Genomic DNA, 20,103 nt, shown 5'->3' with positions numbered 1-20,103 from the left:
TTTCACCGCCATGCTACAATAAATATACATCCATAACACTTTGTTTGTCTGGACTCCTCTGCAACGGTACACTAGCTGTACCACTTTATTGCATGCACTTCACTGCAATACTACAATAACTATAAATGCAAAACACTTTCCTTGCATTCATTTCACTGCAATGCTGCAATAAATATGTATCCAAAACCCTCTGTTTGCATGCACTTCACTGCAATACTACAATAGCTATGCACCCAAAACACTTTGCTTGCATTCATTTCACTGCAATGCTGCAATACATATGCATCCATAACATTCTGTTTGCACGCACTTCACTGCAATACTACAACTATACACCCAAAACACTGCTTACATTCATTTCACCACCATGCTACAATAAATATACATCCATACTTTGCATGCACTTCCCTGCAATACTACAATAGCTATACAGCCAAAACAATTTTCGTTGCATTCATTTCACCGCCATGCTATAATAAATATACATCCATAACACTTTGTCTGGACTCCTCTGCAATGGTACACTAGCTGTACCACTTTATTGCATGCACTTCACTGCAATACTACAATAACTATACACCCAAAACACTTTCCTTGCATTAATTTCAACGCAATGTTGCAATAAATATGCATCTATAACCCTGTCTGCATGCCCTTCACTGCAATACTACAATAACTATACACCCTAAACACTACTTAGATTTATTTCACCGCAATGCTGCAGTAATTATGCATCCACAACCCTCTGTTTGCATGCACTTCTCTGTAATACTACAACAACTATACACCCAAAACACTGCTTACATTCATTTCACTGCAATGCTGCAATAAATATGTATCCACAACCCTCTGTTTGCATGCACGTCACTGCAATACTACAATAACTATACACCCAAAACACTGCTTACATTCATTTCACTGCAATGCTGCAATAAATATGTATCCACAACACTCTGTTAGCATGCACTTCACTGCAATACTACAATAACTATACACCCAAAACACTGCTTACATTCATTTCACCACCACGATACAATAAATATACATCCATACTTTGCATGCACTTCACTTTAATACTACAATAGCTATACACCCAAAACAATTTTCGTTGCATTCATTTCACAGCCATGCTACAATAAATATACATCCATAACACGCTGTTTGTCTGGACCCCTCTGCAACGGTACACTAGCTGTACTCCGTACCACTTTATTGCATGCATTTCACTGCAATACTACAATAACTATACACCCAAAACATTTTGCTTGCATTCATTTCACTGCAATGCTGCAATAAATATGCATCCATAACCCTCTGTTTGCATGCACTTCACTGCAATATTACAACTATACACCCAAAACACTGCTTACATTAATTTCACGGCCATGCTACATTAAATATACATCCATAACACTTTGCATGCACTTCATTGTAATACCACAATAGCTATGCACCCAAAACACTTTGCTTGCATTCATTTCACGGCAATGCTGCAATACATATGCATCCATAACATTCTGTTTGCATGCACCTCACTGCAATACTACAACTATACCCAAAACACTGCTTACATTCATTTCACCACCATGCTACAATAAATATACATCCATACTTTGCATGCACTTCCCTGCAATACTACAATAGCTATACACCCAAAACAATTTTCGTTGCATTCATTTCACCGCCATGCTACAATAAATATACATCCATAACACTTTGTTTGTCTGGACTCCTCTGCAACGGTACACTAGCTGTACCACTTTATTGCATGCACTTCACTGCAATACTACAATAACTATACATGCAAAACACTTTCCTTGCATTCATTTCACTGCAATGCTGCAATAAATATGTATCCACAACCCTCTGTTTGCATGGACTTCACTGCAATACTACAATAACTATACACCCACAACACTGCTTACATTCATTTAACTGCAATGCTGAAATAAATATGTATCCACAACCCTCTGTTTGCATGCACTTCACTGCAATACTACAATAACTATACACCCAAAACACTGCTTACAGTCATTTCACCACCATGCTACAATAAATATACATCCATACTTTGCATGCACTTCACTGTAATACTACAATAGCTATACACCCAAAACACTGCTTACATTCATTTCACTGCAATGCTGCAATAAATATGTATCCACAACCCTCTTTTTGCGTGCACTTCACTGCAAGGCTACAATAAATATACACCCAAAACACTGCTTACATTCATTTCACTGCAATGCTGCAATAAATATGTATCCACAACCCTCTGTTTGCATGCACTTCACTGCAATACTACAATAACTATACACCCAAAACACTGCTTACAGTCATTTCACTACCATGCTACAATAAATATACATCCATACTTTGCATGCACTTCACTGTAATACTACAATAGCTATACACCCAAAACACTGCTTACATTCATTTCACTGCAATGCTGCAATAAATATGCACCCATAACCCTTTTGTTTGTCGGGACTCCTCTGCAAGGGTACACTAGCTGTACCCCCTAACACTTTGTTTGGATGCGCTTCTTCACAATGCTACAATAAAAATGTGTCCATAACATTTTGCTTGCATGCACTCCTTTAACTGTAAACCCATAACACAGTGTTTGCATGCACTCCTTCGGCAGAATCACTGTACATCCAAACCTCTTTAATATGCATACATATCAGCATAATGCCACACTGTCCTGGCACATCACACGTGGCTCACCTTATTCCCCAGATGCCCCAAAATCACATTCAGCGTATGTGTTCTTCAAATGTCAAAGCCCTGTCATGCTCACTGGTACTATTACACATCTCTCATTAAACTGCAGCAAGATGAAATCCGCGACTTCCACAATCTAAGCAGGGTTACAGTCTGCCCTCCACATCCCAGTAACTCTTGGAAAGGCTACTTCTTACAGTCAATATTGAGTTAGATTTACCAAACTACTATCTTGACTCAAGTCAATAACACATACACCAGAGGTTAGCAACCCTCCAGAACAATTTCTTGTTCACTATTTCCACACTAGTCGAAATAGTCTCATTGGTGCCTATTTTGTGCATTACTTGCAGGGCTGGACTGGCCTCTATGGAACTCTGGAGATTCCCCAGCAGGCCTCTCTGCACCCTGGGCCTCTTTTGTGTGACATTTCCACATTTTCCCATAGGAAAAGGGGTGGGCTTGCCGAAAATGTGTTATATGGGGCCTCTATTATTTCCCAGGCCTCATTTGGTTCCCAGTCCACCCTGATTACTGGGAACTTCCACCTTAGGCAGAGTAACACTGTGTATTTAAGCATTTACACGTTGCCTGCTACACAATGCTGTCAACGCTAAACAAAGACAAGGTACGTTGAACTCTTCCCCCAATTATCTCTTAATGGAGAATTGCACACATATATACCCTATCCCACAAAATGGATTCCCAGCTTGCACATCTAGATCTCACCTTAAGGGTCACCCACACTTCCGGAAGCTTCACACCCATGTACCATGCTTCTATTACTCCAGTGACACTGGACACTCATAAACACTGTCACTATCCTCATCTCGTTCATCATGCATTTTCTTTTTTGCATGACAGTTTGACCACCTCACATCAGCGCGTATATGTTCTGAAAGACGTTCTTTAATGATGGTCCTTCTGGCCCATGCAGAGCTGTTCCTGGTTCACCCTCAGTGGGGGTGTGCTGACATTCAATGGTCCCTTCTTCTTACACCCCATTGGACAGAGGGAGACACCGAACAATCCGCAGAGTTCTTCCAGCCTCCTGGCATGTGGAGTGAAGCCAAAGTCCATGTGATGTCCTTCCAGCATCCTGACATCATCACTTTTCTTCAGCAATTTTGGTGTTTATTTATTTATTCGCAATTTTAAAGCGCTCACACAGCCCGCAGGCATCGGGGAGCTGTTACAGGAATGGTTTATGATGCCTTCTATCAACCATCTTCACTATCTCCTTGCCGGCCTCCCCTGGTGCACCGATGATGCATCCTAACATACCAAACTGTTTCCTTAAGGCATTAGGCTTCGCTCCCTCATCACTTATAAAACAGCTCTTCTCCGTCCAACTGACACGCGCTTCTCATCCGACCCATGAAGCGCGTGTCAATTGAGGCTTTCGCCACTACCTTCTCCCTCCCTCCCCCCCTTTCGCTGACTCTCACCCTGACACAGCTCTCTCCATGCTCCACTCTTCTATATCTGATACTCTTGATATCCTTGCCCCTGTCATGAGAATCCTCATGAAGCCCAAAGCCAAGTGTAACTCCTGGTATGACTCAGATCTCGTCACCCTAAAAAGCAAATGCAGGGTGGCCGAGAGGAAATGGCGTGCTTCATGTTCATCCTCTGACAAACTGGCCTGCCGCTTGCTGCAAAGGCAATACCGGTTCTCCGTCCTCACCAAGAAGAGAGCCCTTATCCAAGCCTGCATCGCCGGGGCATCTAACAACTCGGCTGAACTCTTTAAAATCTGTAAGGAACTTGCCAAGCCTGCCGCAGCCTCTACCTCTCCTGTACATTCCCAGGTCCTCTGCATGGCACTCTTCTCAATTCATTTCTAAAACTCAGGACATTCTGTCCTCACTCTCCTCTTATCGCCTCCCTCCTTCCATTCCTTGCTCCTCTTCCGGCCCTTCTGCATCCACCCCCCTCCCTTCTTCTCTGTCTTTCCCCTTTTCTCTGCAGACAAGGTTTCTAGACAAGTCCGATCTATGAAAGTCTTGTCGAAACAGGTTCACCCCTGTTCCTCCAAAACTTTCAAGGACCATATTGACTCCCTGGCTGATTTCTGCAATCACTCCTTCGCCACTGGAGTCTTCCCATCCCCCCTGAAGCACTCCCTTGTGCACCCTCTTCTTAAGAAACCCTCTGCTGACCCCTCCTGCCCGGCTAACTATCGCCCAATCTCCATCACTCCCTCCCTGGGCAAACTCCTGGAGAAACTGCCCATCTCCCAGCTTAATCTCCACACCAAATATGTTGGTTGTCTTCATGACCATCAGTCTGGCTTCAGAGCTGCCAGAAGCACGGAAACTGCTCTCCTGATTATCCGTGAAGACCTGCTCTCCAACCTCGACTCCAACACCCCGTGTGTCCTCATCTTGCTTGATCTCTCTTCGTCCTTTGACACTGTCAACCATGTCATCTTGCTCAACCATCTCCTTGATAACCTGGTTATCACTGGTAAGGCTCTGGCGTGGCTGACCTCTTTCCTCTCCGACCGACCCTCCCAGGTCCAACTCGGGTCCTTCCTCTCTGATATCTTTTTCTCTATCTGTGGCGTCCCCCAGGTATCTAACCTCTCTTCCTGGCTTTTCAACCAAAATCTGGCACTCCTTGCCCACCGTATCGCTGCTCTCTGCCCCAACTTTCAGTGCTATGCGGATGATACTCAGCTCATTTTCAGGCTGTCCTCGGCCTCCTCCTCTCCTTCTCTCATCTCTGACTGTCTGACTGCTATCCAGGAGTGGTGTGCCGCTAATGACCTCTGTTTTAATGCCAGTAAGACTGAGATTTTACTCATTGGCACACCCACTCCCTCCTTCCCTGCAGCTCTCCGGCCGGCCTCTCTTGGCCCTCTTCCTGCTCCCACCTGCAAGGCTAAGAACCTCAGGGTCATCTTCGACTCCACACTCTCCTTCTCTCCTCACATCTCTGATGTCTCTAAGAAGTCACACTACCAGCTGCACCTCCTCAGAGGTATTCTTCCTTTCCTCTCCTTCCCCGGGAAGCTCACAGTCTCCAGAGCCCTGGTTCTCTCTAGGCTGGACTATTGCAACAGCCTCTATCTAAATCTGCCTGCTTCTACTCTCCGCCCTCTGCAACTTATCCAGAACAGGACTGCAAGACTTGTCCTTGGCCTCAAGCCCAGGAATCGTATCTCTCCAGGACTGAAATCTCTGCACTTGCTCCCAGTGGCTGCAAGGATTAATTTCAAAACCCTTTGCATTGTCCACAAGGCCTTCTGGGGCCTGGGGCCGCAATACCTTCAACTCTCTCTTCCCAAATATCTTCCTTCTCGAGCTCTTCGCTCATCCGCCTCCAACTCCCCCAGGGTCTGCTGCTTCTCCAAGCAATGAGTTGGTGGTAGATCTCTCTCCTCGGCAGGTGCCTCCCTCTGGAACAGCCTTCCTGCCTCCCTGAAAGTTGAGGAGAACCATCTTCGGTTTCAGGAGCACATCAAAACCTTCTTCTTGGCTTCTGCTTTCACTCCCCCTCTCCCCTGCTGAATTCCTGGCTGAAACTGCACTGGCTACCTGGCCACCCTTTGTGACATTGGGCCCAGGCCCTGCCATTTGCACACCTGCACTGCCTCCCTGGCAATCCCTGCTCCTGGGCACTGTATTCGGTATCTCTACAGTTCCCCACCAGCACTTATGTCTGCTCTTACCTTGCACTTGCCACCATCCGGCCGTTATTTATCTTAAAATTCTACTATCCCATGTACTGCACTTTCCCCTCTCCTATGTATTGCACTTTCCCCTCTCCCTTCCCCCTCACACTTTTCCCCTTCCCCCTTCCCATGCACTTGCGCGATCTGAATCACACCTGGCCTAGTAAGATTGTTGTCTCTCTGCACTCTGTTCCCCCTCCCTTGCCTCGTTGTGCCCCGAAACACTTGTGTGTAGGCGCGTTATAAATTCCATATCATATCATATCCCTTAACTAGCAGAGCTTCCCTGGATCCATCAGCCGGTATGCAGCACAGTGCTCTATGGCTATTATCTGCATCTTCAACTTGATATATAGCTGTAATGAATAGGGTGGGAGGCATGCACCCCTATCTTGCTTTCGGCAATCTGATACCACACAGATGGGCCATTACGAAGGCTCGGTTTAATCTACTTATGCTCAGAGCTGACATGGTACAATGGCAGGGATTTCCCGAGGAGTCAAACGGTCCACTTTGTGACTATCCTCCGGAGGATCTCACCCATTTTGTACTGTTTTGCCTAGCGTACTGTTATATCAGAAGCCAAACAATTGTGCCAGTTCTAGATGCTGCCAACCCTATATCCCGCCTCTCTGCTTTACTGTATTTGCTGCAAGCGAACAAAATGATAGTATAACTGGCACTACTGTCCTATATCAAAAGAGCATTGAGAGTTAGGAAATTGCAATCATGATTTTTTTCCTGTGTGATTATGCAATGTCTTTTTTTTTACTTGATTTTAAGGTTTTTATGCTGAATTCTGTACTGTATGTTTAATGGATTATCTATGATCCTAATAAACGTATACAACAATTTTATTCCCAGCAATGTTGCAAGACTGATTAATAACTTTATGCAACCAGCACTTTAACACTTCACAGTCTCCCTTCAAGTTCTTCTTCTCAATTGCCTACCTTGCCTCTGTAGGCCTTTCCTAAGTGTCAATTTCATTTCTGCCAAACAATACGTCAATTGCCTACCTGTCTTTGTAAGCCTCCCTAGGTGGTGGGATGTCTTTTGAGGGGCGGGGAGTCCTCAGTAAACTGCTCTTCCCACCTCTGCACCTCCGGGTTTGCTTCCTGGCTCCTCCTTTGACCAACTTGTCACCAGTGTTATAAAGGAAGATCTCTGAAGTCCCAGGTAAGTCTCCCATCAAATGCTTCACTGAAGTTACATTACAGTTAAAGTGCATATCAAGAGAACACCCACCAGTGCCCACCACTCGGGCTTCATCTTACAACTGTCTTCATTGGAACACCTGTGGAAGGCATTCTACACACACACACACACACTGCACTCATGACATCACACATTCTGACATCTCCCATACTCATCATACAGCCACACTCATCATACAGCCACACAGACATGACATACGCAAAGCAGATACAACAGCTGGTTCTGGGCAAACCACACAAATTATTTGAAGGTCAGTGAGTCAAAAGACTGATACATCGCTAATAATATTTGTGGACCACTTTTAGGGGGAAGAACCAGCCAATGCCACCCCCAGAGCACCTCCATGCGCTAATAGGCTCCCACTTATTACATTGGACGTTGAACATTGGATCATGAATGAATGAAATGCACAATTTGGCAGACATGGAAAGGGTGATGTACAGGAGGGAGGGGAAGATTAGTTTGTTTGACAAAATCTGGGGAAAGTTTCTCTCGCTGTACTAATTTGCTAAAGTGTTTTTTGGGGCGGGTGGGAGTGGGGGAGTTGTACATAGTTGGGTTATTGAATGTTTCTTAAATTGTTTTCCTTTGATCCATATGAATATATGATTATTACATTCTGTTTATACTTATGGTTAACTTGTAAATAAAGGTTAAAAAAAAAACAAAAAAACCCTGCAAAAACTGCAAAAAAAAAATAAAGCTCCCACTGTACTCAAACCCCATGGACCACTCCATCTAAGTTAATATCATTTTCATTTTTGCAGCAAAAGAGCTCCGGTGGAAATAGAAAATTTGAAAGTACTGCGGATGGCATTTGACGCCGCACAATGCCATTGGCATGTGTCATGGAATCCTCGGGGGATGGCACGAACCTGATCTACCTTCCAGGTTCATAACTGTTAACCCCTGTTAAGTGAAAATGTGTGCAGGTCCTCAAACCATCAGAAATGTGTTTTGTTTGATTTATTCCCGAAATAGTTTGAAATGCAGCTCCCCCTTTATCCGTAGCCAGTATAAACAGCAACAGGGGATCATGGGAGTTATAGTCCAAAACATGTGGATCGCCACAAATTGCAGACCCCTGGTATAGCCAGACCAGGTTACCTAAGGCCTGTCGGATGCCACCAAACCCGTATCAAATATCTCCTGCCCTCTACGTGCCCCCTAACAGTCACAGTATCAAATCACATGAACCGCCTCACAGGAACGCATTTTTATAAACCCACGGCTACTAATATCTGGGTAATCCTGTCACATACACCATCCTTCACCTAGATACTTAGTCATTATTTAAGCTTAAAATTATTTTTGAGCCTGGGCATTCACTGCAGCTTCCCTGTGCCCCCCATAGCAAGAAACCCTGTGTGTGATAGAGAGTACAGATCAAGAAAAATATAACATCTTCTGTGCTTATTAAATAGCATCCAGAAAAGGCAGGGAAGGAAGGAGACAAGCAGTGTTGTCTGTTGCAAATGAAAACCATATTTTCCACATTTTTGGCACTCCGCAGGAGCAGATTATAAAAGCACAAACATTTGACACCTAAAACACTTGCAACTTGCTTGAATCAATTCAGGCAGAATTACAGGTTAATTGCAAAATCAGCACAGCAGCTGATTGTTCATAATTAGCGACGGGGCGCAGACCCACCACCCATTATGGTGGAGCAAAGCCAGCCCAGTGAAAACACTGAGCACATCCTCAGCTGCAGCTGACGACAAGCTCCTGGTCTGGATTTTGTATGTAGGGAAACATAGTTTCCCTTTAACAAGTACAGTTTTCCAGCGTGCATCCCCAATGGACCACGAAATTCCAGGGGTTCACCGCCTTGCATGGCGCATTCGGAATGTTGGCTGTGGGATTGCAAGGCCAAATGTACCAATGGGGCGTGCCTGCACCTCCCTGCACATTAACAGGGTCTGGAGTAGTGTGAGGATTGTCGCAGTTGGGGCACATGAGGGCCTCTGTGGCCGGAACCACCATGAACGGTCTAACAAGCTCTGGAGATATGGGATGATGGGGCCAGGACTTGTCCAAGATCCCTGGCGGCAGCAGGTGTGCCACCAGGAAATCCATTTAAGCCCTGTCCCTGCCGGATGCTCATTATTGTGACACGTGGCAAGGATCAAGAGTCAGATTTCTGCTCAGTTCACTGTAAAGACGGCCAGGGGACGCGCCGAGCAACAGGAGGCCTTGGTGGACGCTGCCTTAGCCGTGGCGCACAACAGGCCTCGGGAGAACCCTTCACTCCAAGCATATGGTGACACCAGAGGCAGACAGGGGGCCGACATGGAAAAAGGAAATGGTCGTGGGTGAAGAACCCTAGGTGAGAAAAGGGCAAGGAAGAGGAAGGGAAGGAAGGACTGGCCCAACCCATAAAAGGGGTTTAAAACCCAGCACCCGCAGGCAGACACCCTCTTTTCCAGGATCTGCAGCTGAGGACAAAGGATTCCCACCCGCCCACGCCGTTGGTAACGTTATGAATGTTCATTGTTGAAATGGTCTGATTGACTAATTTACAGCAGAACTGTCACAGTGGAGGTACATGGCTCATGCAGGCTAGAGGTGCAGTCACTGAAGTTTACGGCGGCGGGGGCATAACCTCTGAAAAAGCCACGGGTCAAGAGGTCGTTGTGCAATGTAAAATGACGGGACTAGGGTGGGAGGTGGAAGGGGCTAGCAAGCATCAAAGCATCAAGGCATAAGTGTGTGGGGATACAAGTTAGGTTGGGGAAGGGCCAGCGCGAAAGGGTACGTCTGCTAGGGGAGGTAGTAGAGGACACAGAGGTCGGAAACAAAGGAGATGGCGAAAAGATAAGAGAGAGGGAGATAGCAGAATAAACTAAGGGAGGCAGGAAGAGGTTAAGAAACAAAGGAACCCAAGGATCAGGTGAGAGGTTCAGAGACCCGGGGACGCAAGGAAAACATTAAAGAGGACAACTGTCCTAGGGAAAATGGGGAAGAAGGCAACTCCACGGGTGGTAAGCAAGCAAGTGGGAAGATGACAAGTCACCAGGGGACACGCTAAGGGGGCAAGGGCAGGACACATGGAGAACTTCAGGGAAGGAGAAACTGGGTACGATGACAAGATACTTGGGGAAATGGGCACTGGGTAAGAGGTCAAGTCACCTGGGTAACAGGGAAGGGCGTAAGCAGTCCAGAGACCAGGGAAATGAGTAAGAGGTCAAAGCACCTGGGCATAGGGGTAAGAGGTAAGAGCTCAAGACACCTGGGCCATAGGGAATTGTGTAAGAGATCAGGAGACCTGGGAAATGAGGAAGAAGTCAAGGCACCTGGGCATAGGAGTAAGAGGTGTAAGAGTTCAAGACACCTGGCCAATGGGAAATTGTCTAAGAGGTCAGGAGAACTGGGAAATGATGAACTGTGTAAGAGGGCAAAGCACCTGGGCAACATGTAAATGTGTAAGAGGTTTTGCAACCTTTTGATCGCAGGGGGAGATCATCTGGGGAAAGTTACAAATGTGTAAGGGCGCCAGCTCAGAGCAGAACCCTGATGCTGCGTTGCTGAAAGCGGAACATCTGTATGTTACCTCCTGCCTAATAAAGCAGCTGCAGCCTTATCCACCTGCAATATGTGTCCGCTTGATATTGTTATGGGGGCCATGGGACATTGTGGGGGGTGGCCAAAACCGGGATGAGATCATCAGTGGCGGGAAAGTGAGCCGGTACCCACAAACAGGGTCGAGGGGCCTCGTTTGGGCTGTTGTGGCTATGAAGATGGCTGGGATTGCGCCCATCCAGGCTAGGATGCTGCATTCCCCTGTGTGTAGTTTTCAGAGCTCCTCGCTCTTACTATTATGCCTGGGGAACTCTCTTTAGGGTTTTCTGGGCAAAGGTTAAGTTAACCAAACAAGTCCTCTTGCACAAAATATGTATGCTACTGTTTTGTGTTTGGGTATATTCTAGATGCAAAACTCTGCGGGGAAACAGAGTGGCAGCTTTAACTAAGAAATGTGTGCAGGGTGTAAAGTGCATGAATGCACCTAGCATGCTTGTAAACCTGTATTAAACTCATTTTGCTTTCAGTGTTTGCTGTGCATTGCATGTTATGACATATCAATGACTGAATGGCTGTGTAGTCAAGTGTATTTATGTTCATGCTAGCTTCAAAGGGTAATGCTCTGTGTTGTTTGCTAGGTATGGGTAATGCTTGAGTTTATAGGGGTATACTGAAGAGGTAGGACATGACAGGCGGGTCACAAACAATAGTAGCCATTCATGGGCAGAGTGTCCAGTAGTACATGAAAACAAGGCACATTTGCGATTTCCAAAGGATGTGCAACAGTTTTTCCTCTCGCTTCTCCACTCCCATCACCCTTATGTTTCCTTAATCCTCTTTCTGGTGTTCCTTACTCTCCCATTCCTATCCAAAAACTCTCCCTAATACTCTTCCCCCATTAGCAGCCTCATGGTGACCTGTTTTATTACGCTCAGGAACCTGTGCAAACCAAAGTGGGAGGGTTGTACTCAGTTTGGCTTCTGTGGTTAGGGAGGGGTTGTGTATGCTCCCCTCCGGGATTTAGAGGTAGTGAGATGTGGTGCTCTGGCTTCACAGCACATGAACAGGAACTAGGAAGCTCTAGTGTTGTTTTCACTCGAACTTTGGAATTGGCAAGGATTGTCACTCAATCCACACTCACCCGGCACTGCGAGCAGGGAGTAGCTCTTGTCGGTGCCGTTGTGTGGTGAACGCTGCGCTTCCTGGAGGGGGCGGGGATACAGTGCCCACGTGACTTATCACGTGACTCCAGACAGCCATAAAACACCGAGGCTGTCACCCTCGCGGCGGTAAGCCCGATAGGAGACAAGCCCATCGGCTGTTGTGCGGCTGTTTGGTGGCGCAATGATGAAGACGTACGGACTCACGACCGGAATGCCTCAATCTTTCCATACCCGCATGAACCTTGTATCCTCTGACCTTCAGCAAGTAAGCATTAATCTCAATTCAACACCTAATGGGGCTAGAGGTCCCAAGGGGAGGTTGCACAATATGGACATTCGACAATTCTGTAATGGTTCCTTGTCAGCTCACAGAGCAAAATTTAGTCTGTCAAACAAACAGGCAACCGTTGCTAAAGAAAATGTTGTTACTACATTTGCTGACTCTGCTCTATCTAAAGATCTGTGTAATGAGCAGTCAGCAAAGAGATACCCATGTCAAATAGTAACAGACTCCACTTTGCTTGAGGGCGTATCCGAGACTGGGTCTCATACAACTTCACCTATCAAAGATGTGGTTGTGATTGACTTAGACCCTGATGGCTCGGCACTTTCGAATGGTCTGATGTCAGAAAATCTCTCCAAATCACCAGTGCTTTTTCCTGAGGAATCATATTCATACTCATCAACAGAATCCAATATTTCTAGCTTAATATCACAAAGGAGCATTACTCACACTAAAACGCAGGGATTGAACACGTCACTCCCTCAGGAAACACCTGAATTGATTTCCAATATAGCATTGCAAGCCATGAATCTAGCTATTCAGGCATTAAATCAAACATACCAAACAATAAATGCACGGTTGGTGACGCAGGATACGCTCCTGCAAAAAATTTTAACATCTCATGAAATGTTGAGGCGCGAGATTGTGCTGATTAATGATCAAAGATCTGCTATCCCAGCAACGCCTTTAATTGCTACCACCACAGCCTCTCAAACCAACCATAAACATGAGTTCTTTAATCATAGCACTTTTCCATCCATTAAGAGGTTAAGTGAAGAACCCATAAGCGCCCTACCTCATATAGCTGCCATCATATATGATCCTTGTAAGAGTCCTGAGAATCCACCTCAAAGTGGGAACACGACTTTACTGGGACAATCAAATGTACCCACTACAAAAGCCCTGTTCCCAATTTTCACCTTGCAAAAATCAAGTGCGATTAAGCACAGTGATGAGAACACATTGGATGCAGTAGTTGCATGTGAAGATATTCCACAGCAACCTAGAAATAAAATCTCGCAAAAAATAAAAACAGGGCACCCAAAACTCTCAAAGAATGAAAAAAATATAAAACACAGGGAAAATGCCGTGACTAAACGCTTCCTAAAAGCTATTCCGCTCCCAAAAAAAAATCAGATTCGGGCATCACAGGCAATTAAGAAAAAATATGCACTGCAGATGTGCAATGCGAGAAATAAGGATGTGCTTCCCTGCCAATCTGCTCAAGCATTGGATCACTCGCCTCTAAACGACCTCATACAGGCATTACGCCCGCAAAATTCACCTCAATCCCCACCACCCTGCATTCCAACTGTCACAAATGACTTACAGTCTACTGCTAGCCGAAAGGCTAGTGACAAAAACACACAGAATAATATCGATAGAACTGAGATTAGGAAGGCTGTTGACGCTTACATGTCAAACCGTCGACAATCCCAAATAGACACATCCAGAGGAATCTGTGAATGCTCTCAGAACAAAGGTAAACAAGAGCAGGGCAATCTGAATCTATCAGTGACTCAGGAATTTCCCTCCCAAACACAACCGATAAGTACTTCTATGAATACCCAAATAAAACATCAAGAGGAGCCCAGATCAAGCAAAAGCTGCTTAAAAGCATCCTCCACATCTAATACATATGCACAAGACTCCGCTCTAACGAGTGATTTCTCAGATTCTATCAAATGTATTATCGAGAGTGCTTTGAGAAATGCACTTCCCACACAAACACCATTGAGGGAGTCAGCTCAGATTAGAAAACCAGGCCAAAAGCAAGCCCCGGAGAAAAACCATTCCCCCAAAGCTAATCCAGTTCTTCACTCACTGATTCTAGCGTGTAAACCTCCGCCATTCACCCAATACGATTTAAACCGTAGGGCTGTTATGGCAATATTTTCGGATATCCAACAGCTTGAGGATATTGTATCGGGAGATTTGGCACAGGTGGAATTTGTGGAACACAGAAATGTGAATATAGTAAGACTCTGGTTTCATTCGAGGGTGGTGCAAAATTTAATTTGGCAATCTAAGGGTGCTTTAAATGCTTTAGGCTTTGACCTTGATATCGATAATGTTATTTGGGATCCAACTAAGATTCGAAATCGACAAGTGAATCAACCAAAAGCTAATATACCCTCAAAAACTCAAAATCACGTTTCATTCAATATGCCTTGCTCTTGCTTTAATAGCAATGAGCATAGATAACTAAGCCATAAAGTTGATCAATCTTTAACTTTAGTTAGTTGGAATACTAGAGGTCATAGGCATCTTGCTAATAACAATTTACATCACTTGAATAGTTACGATCTGATACTATTGCAGGAAACATGGTTGGTCAATCCCCCCATTTGGGACAGATATGAAGTTCATCTGAACCCCGCCATTAAGACACAAATGGGTAGGCCAATGTCGGGTCTCCTTATAGCAGTAAGGAAAAAAACTGGTATGATGTCCCAGCTATGGGCTATGCCGAATGAATTCATGATGTTGGTCAAGGTAACCATATCCAGTGATGTTGTATACGCGGTGTTAAATTTGTACTGGAATTCACTGGCAATAACGGATGACTGGTTTTTTCGAGATCTAAACTATCTTTTAGATATGGTGGCCAGTGATTGCAGTACAAGGTCACTAATACTTGCTGGTGACTTAAATTTAAGATGCCTGGGGAATGAGAATGTGTTGATCAATCAGAGACAAAGACGCTGGTTAGCACTGGTTCAGCACAGGGGTCTGCATGTTCTGAACGGAGCTTTCTCAACCGACATACCACCGGCCACAACGTGGCATAGAGGCACAAAATCATCCATCATAGATTACATCTATGTAAACATGACGTTATGGCCGGCCGTTCGTAGCTTTGTGGTCTTAGCCACAGAAGTCAGCGACCATAATATGTTGTCCATTGAATTAGAAGTCCAAATGCAACATAGAAGTAGTCCAAATGAGTTAAATGAAGGCTGCTTAGTGGTAAACACTGGGGGGTGTCGCCTATGATGGTCGGAGGATGCTCTCATTTATTTCAACGAACTTCTCGAAAAGTCAAGTCTTAATCAAAAGAATACAATAGATAACTCGGGAATTGCATATAGCAATATGTTGCAGATTTTCCGGCAGACCAAAAATCACATAAGTAAACAACACATCGAAAAACATCTACACATATTTGATAATTTGGTAAGTGCAAGGAAAACTGCATATCGTACAGAATTAAGGAAACTCGCGAGACATCCTCCGGCCATTCGAACACACCTCTCTGGGAAGCTACGCAACGAATATAAAAATTGGATCAGATGCCATCGAGGTGCTCTTTACCAGAAAGATGGAGCGTCAATGTTAAAAACGCTTGCCAGCAAAAATATCTCCAAAATGTGGGCAGAGATGAACCAATCTGTTGGTCTACGTCAGATCTGCGCCCAGTCAACTGCCGTGGACACACAGACGTGGATCTTGCACTTTGGTAAACTCTATGCTGCACCTCAGAGTAGCTCCTCTTCCAGCAATTTGATTAGCACCACACCGTTCAATCTAGAGTTTAATGAGGCGGGGATATATCAACTGATTACAACTGCTAGCAAGTCAAAAGCAGTGGGGCCAGATGGTTTATCCAACTTTGCTATGCAAAAGCATCCGGAGATATGGGCAACCATCCTGTTTCACATCTTCACCGCAATCAATCTCTATCAGATGATTCCTTTAACATGGACCCAGGCTATTACAGTCCCAATATATAAAAAGGGCGATCGACAATCTCCGGATAGCTATCGCCCAATATCACTATTGGATGCCCCTGGTAAAATCTTCTGCAGAATCATACTCCACGAACTCAATGCTTGGGTTGAAAAAAAATCATTATTAGACCCTCGCCAGTCTGGATTTGTGAGGGGATTAGGCACCATCCCTAATATATTTGCACTTGCTATTATACAGGCTCAGCAGCTAAAGCAGGGCGCCCCTCTGTATTTAGGATTTATAGACTTTAAAGCCGCTTTCGATTCAATTGATCGGGAACGACTTTATAGTAAATTAAAGAAAAATGACTGCCCAAGCACGTTACTTTCTTTGATAATCCTGCTCCATTCTAATACTTCTATGCAAGTACGTATTACCTTTGATGGCCAACTATCGCCGAGGATTAGAACATATAGGGGATTAAAACAGGGATGTGCCATGGCATCCTTTTTGTTTAATTTCTTTATACTTGACATAGGCAAATATTTGAACAACTGTGTAGGTGATCCACCGAGAATAGGATCACAGAGAGTCCCATATTTATTATATGCAGATGACTTAGTCCTTTTGTCACAGACCCCTGTAGGATTGCAAAACATGTTAAATCGGTTGAGCGAGTATGCTCAGGATAACAACTTGAATATCAACATACACAAATCTCAGATAGTTGTATGTGACCCTAAAAAGCACTCCAGAATGAGCAACTATAGTTGGCATCTACAGCAAACTAAAATGGATATCGTCAAGCAATATAGATATTTGGGTGTAATGGTACAGCACAGCAAAACATTGGAGCAATATAAAGATGAGATGAAAGTTAAATTACAATCTTTGGTGTCACAATCCCGAATCCTCTTACGAAAATATGGGAAGTTTTCAGTGATGCACATTATTACATTCTATAAGATGAAAGTAACACCCATCTTATTGTATGGAGTTGAAGCTTGCCCACATAGGAACCGCACATTTTGGGACAGAATAGAATCAGATTACTGGAAACAAGTGTTGCGACTCCCTGTTTGTGCTCCCATGGCAATAATTCGTTTTGAATTGGGTCTTACGTCGCTCTATTCACAAGTAGCATGGAAACAATGTGCATTCCTACGGAAAGCTATGATAGGGCTGGAGAAATCAACCATTTTACAGGTTGTAGCCCATAACTTATTAACATCTAGCAATATCTTCCCTCGCAAGTGGCGTAATCATACATTAGATGCACTTAGTGATGCGGCAATAACACTTGATTTACTGCTATCAAACCCTGATCGAGCTAAAGTAAAAATATTCCAGCATGATTGGGCGGAAAACATCAATAAGTGCTCAACCTATAAGGACTTTGATGTTACTCTCTTTGGGTTGAAGAAACTTGGCATAACTGCCTCTTACCTTATAAAACATCCGAGCTCGCACTTCAGAGGAAAGTACATGAGGTTCAGGCTGAACCTATATAACACTCGTGACATTTTGCATAGAAGAAAGATCATCACAGGTGAGCAAAATTACTGCAGATACTGCAAAAATAAAGCTCAAATTGAAACCATGCAGCATCTGTTAGTAGACTGTGAAGCAGTGTCAGAGGCGAGAAATAAATGCTTTAAAGGTAAATTAATATTTCAGAACCATGTAACTCAGTTCCAGAAATGGCAAATGCTCTTCTCTAGCCCTAGAATATCACTGCAAATAGCAATTACGCAATTTTTAGACCTAGTTTTACCAGATGATTATAATTCTTAATGAATTTGAGAACTTCGATCTATGCAAAGTATGAATGTCTTCTCTCCCCTTTTGCATTGAACCCAATGAAAAAACACCACATAGTGTAGAGACCAAAGAGGTCTCAACGGCAAAATTTTACGATCTAAATCTAATTGTGGTCAAATGATTGTACTATGTATCTTTTATTATTTTTATTATGATCACTATTAATGATTGATGAAATAATGTTGAAAAGTGTTATGTAATTGATTTGAAAAGTTGTTTTACGACTAAACAAATAAAAAAAAAAAAAAAAAAAAAAAAAAAAAACTAGGAAGCTCTCTATGCTGGTTCCTGTTTGCATGCTGCATGAGAGCCGGCGGGCCATCATGGGCGTCGGCGTGAGGCTGAGTGGGCCAGAGGATAAAGCCCAGACCGAGGCTGTAGGTCAGAAAATAAGTCTATGGGCGTCATTACGAGTTTGGAGGTAGCCATGGTGCTATTAGCGCCATGGCTGCCTCCAAAATCGTGTCTGGGTCCGAGTTCACTGAATGGGGACTTACCGGGTCCTTCCAACCTTGGAGGACCGGTAAGTCCCCATTAAAAAAAACATTCCCCATTCACATTCAAACCCCCATAGGGCTCAATGGGATGGAGCTAATAACGGGCCTGTTAATAACGGGCCCGTTATTAGCTCCTTGGTCCCCTTGCGGGACCCGCAAAGGACGTCTGGTCTGACCAGACGATCTGTGCGGGTCCTGCAAGGGAACCTCGTAATAGGGCGGAATGGGTTCACTGGCACCATTACTGGTGCTGGTAAACCCATTCCGCCAACCCCGTAATGAGGCCCTATATCTATGTAAGTACTGGTATTATGGGTAAAGCCAGCAAGTGTTCCTATGCATGTGGGGGATTATTCATTGGTACAGGCAGCATGTGCATGTTTTTTACTCTGGCAAGCCACATTTCATTGGCATTGTAGGCAAAGACAACATGATGCGTATACATATGTGGCAATACTGGCCTACATTGCTGCAGCCATTATCGGCATGTTATCTGACAGTGGTGTGGCATGCTTCCCTGGCATTATGGATAGAACTTACACTTGTGTATTTCTGCATAGACATACTGGTCTACATTGGTCCAGCCTGTATGCACATGTTTTGTGACATTGGGAGGACAATTTGTTCTGGCATTTTGGGCAGGTAAACTTGACAACTGTTCTTATGTGGATGGGGGCATTGGTACAGACTGCGTGTATATGTTTTCTTACATTCGGCATTGCATTTCTACTCATGTAATGGACAAAACCAACATGATGTTGAGTGTTCTCTTGTGGGGGCTGGTGCTTTCATTGGTAAAGGCAAGTTGCACATGTTTTCGTACAGTGGGCATAGCATTTTTACAGGCATTATGGGCAAAGCCAACATGATAAGTGTTCCTAGATGGCTATAGAGGCCTACATTGATGCATTCAGTGTGGACATTTTTTCTTATAGTGTCATTAATGACATTATGGTCAAAGCAAACAGAAGTATGTTCTTTGTGGGAAAACTGTCATATATTGGTGCAGCCAATACATGTGAGGGATGGGACCGCAAGGAGGAGGTGGAGCAGGTCAATGTTGGACATTTGGGAGAATAGGTCATTTTTTGAGGGAGTGTAGGAGTAGACAAGTATATCCGTATTCTCAACAACAGATGTACCCTTACCCTCAGGGAGGTCCGGGTCTCATACCCCCAGCCATACGGACAGTTACCTCCGGCCACCCCCTAAGCACTGGTGCCTACGGCCCGCCTGTTCCCCCAACCTATTTTCCAAAATTACCAGCCTCTGGTTCTAGTAATGTACCATCTTAAGCAGTGCATCAAGGGCAACAACAAGGCCCTCATATTCTGAGTAACACTAATGTTCCAGATGGCACAGTGACACATTGCCTGGGGGCCACATGTGGTTATAGGGAACCCGTTCATCTTTCCAGGGACAAAAACATATTCAAACTTGAACAGCTCACAGAGAGCCTTATGGTGTCCAGTCCTATCAATCACTGTGGACCCAGAAGAGGAATCCTTGGTGCGTGTGGAG

This window comes from Ambystoma mexicanum, chromosome 7p (genome assembly GCF_040938575.1).
Source record: "Ambystoma mexicanum isolate Mex_15411 chromosome 7p, UKY_AmexF1_1, whole genome shotgun sequence".
Taxonomy (NCBI): domain Eukaryota; kingdom Metazoa; phylum Chordata; class Amphibia; order Caudata; family Ambystomatidae; genus Ambystoma; species Ambystoma mexicanum.
The sequence above is the reverse complement of the archived record's forward strand: the minus strand, read 5'-3'. Positions refer to the sequence as shown.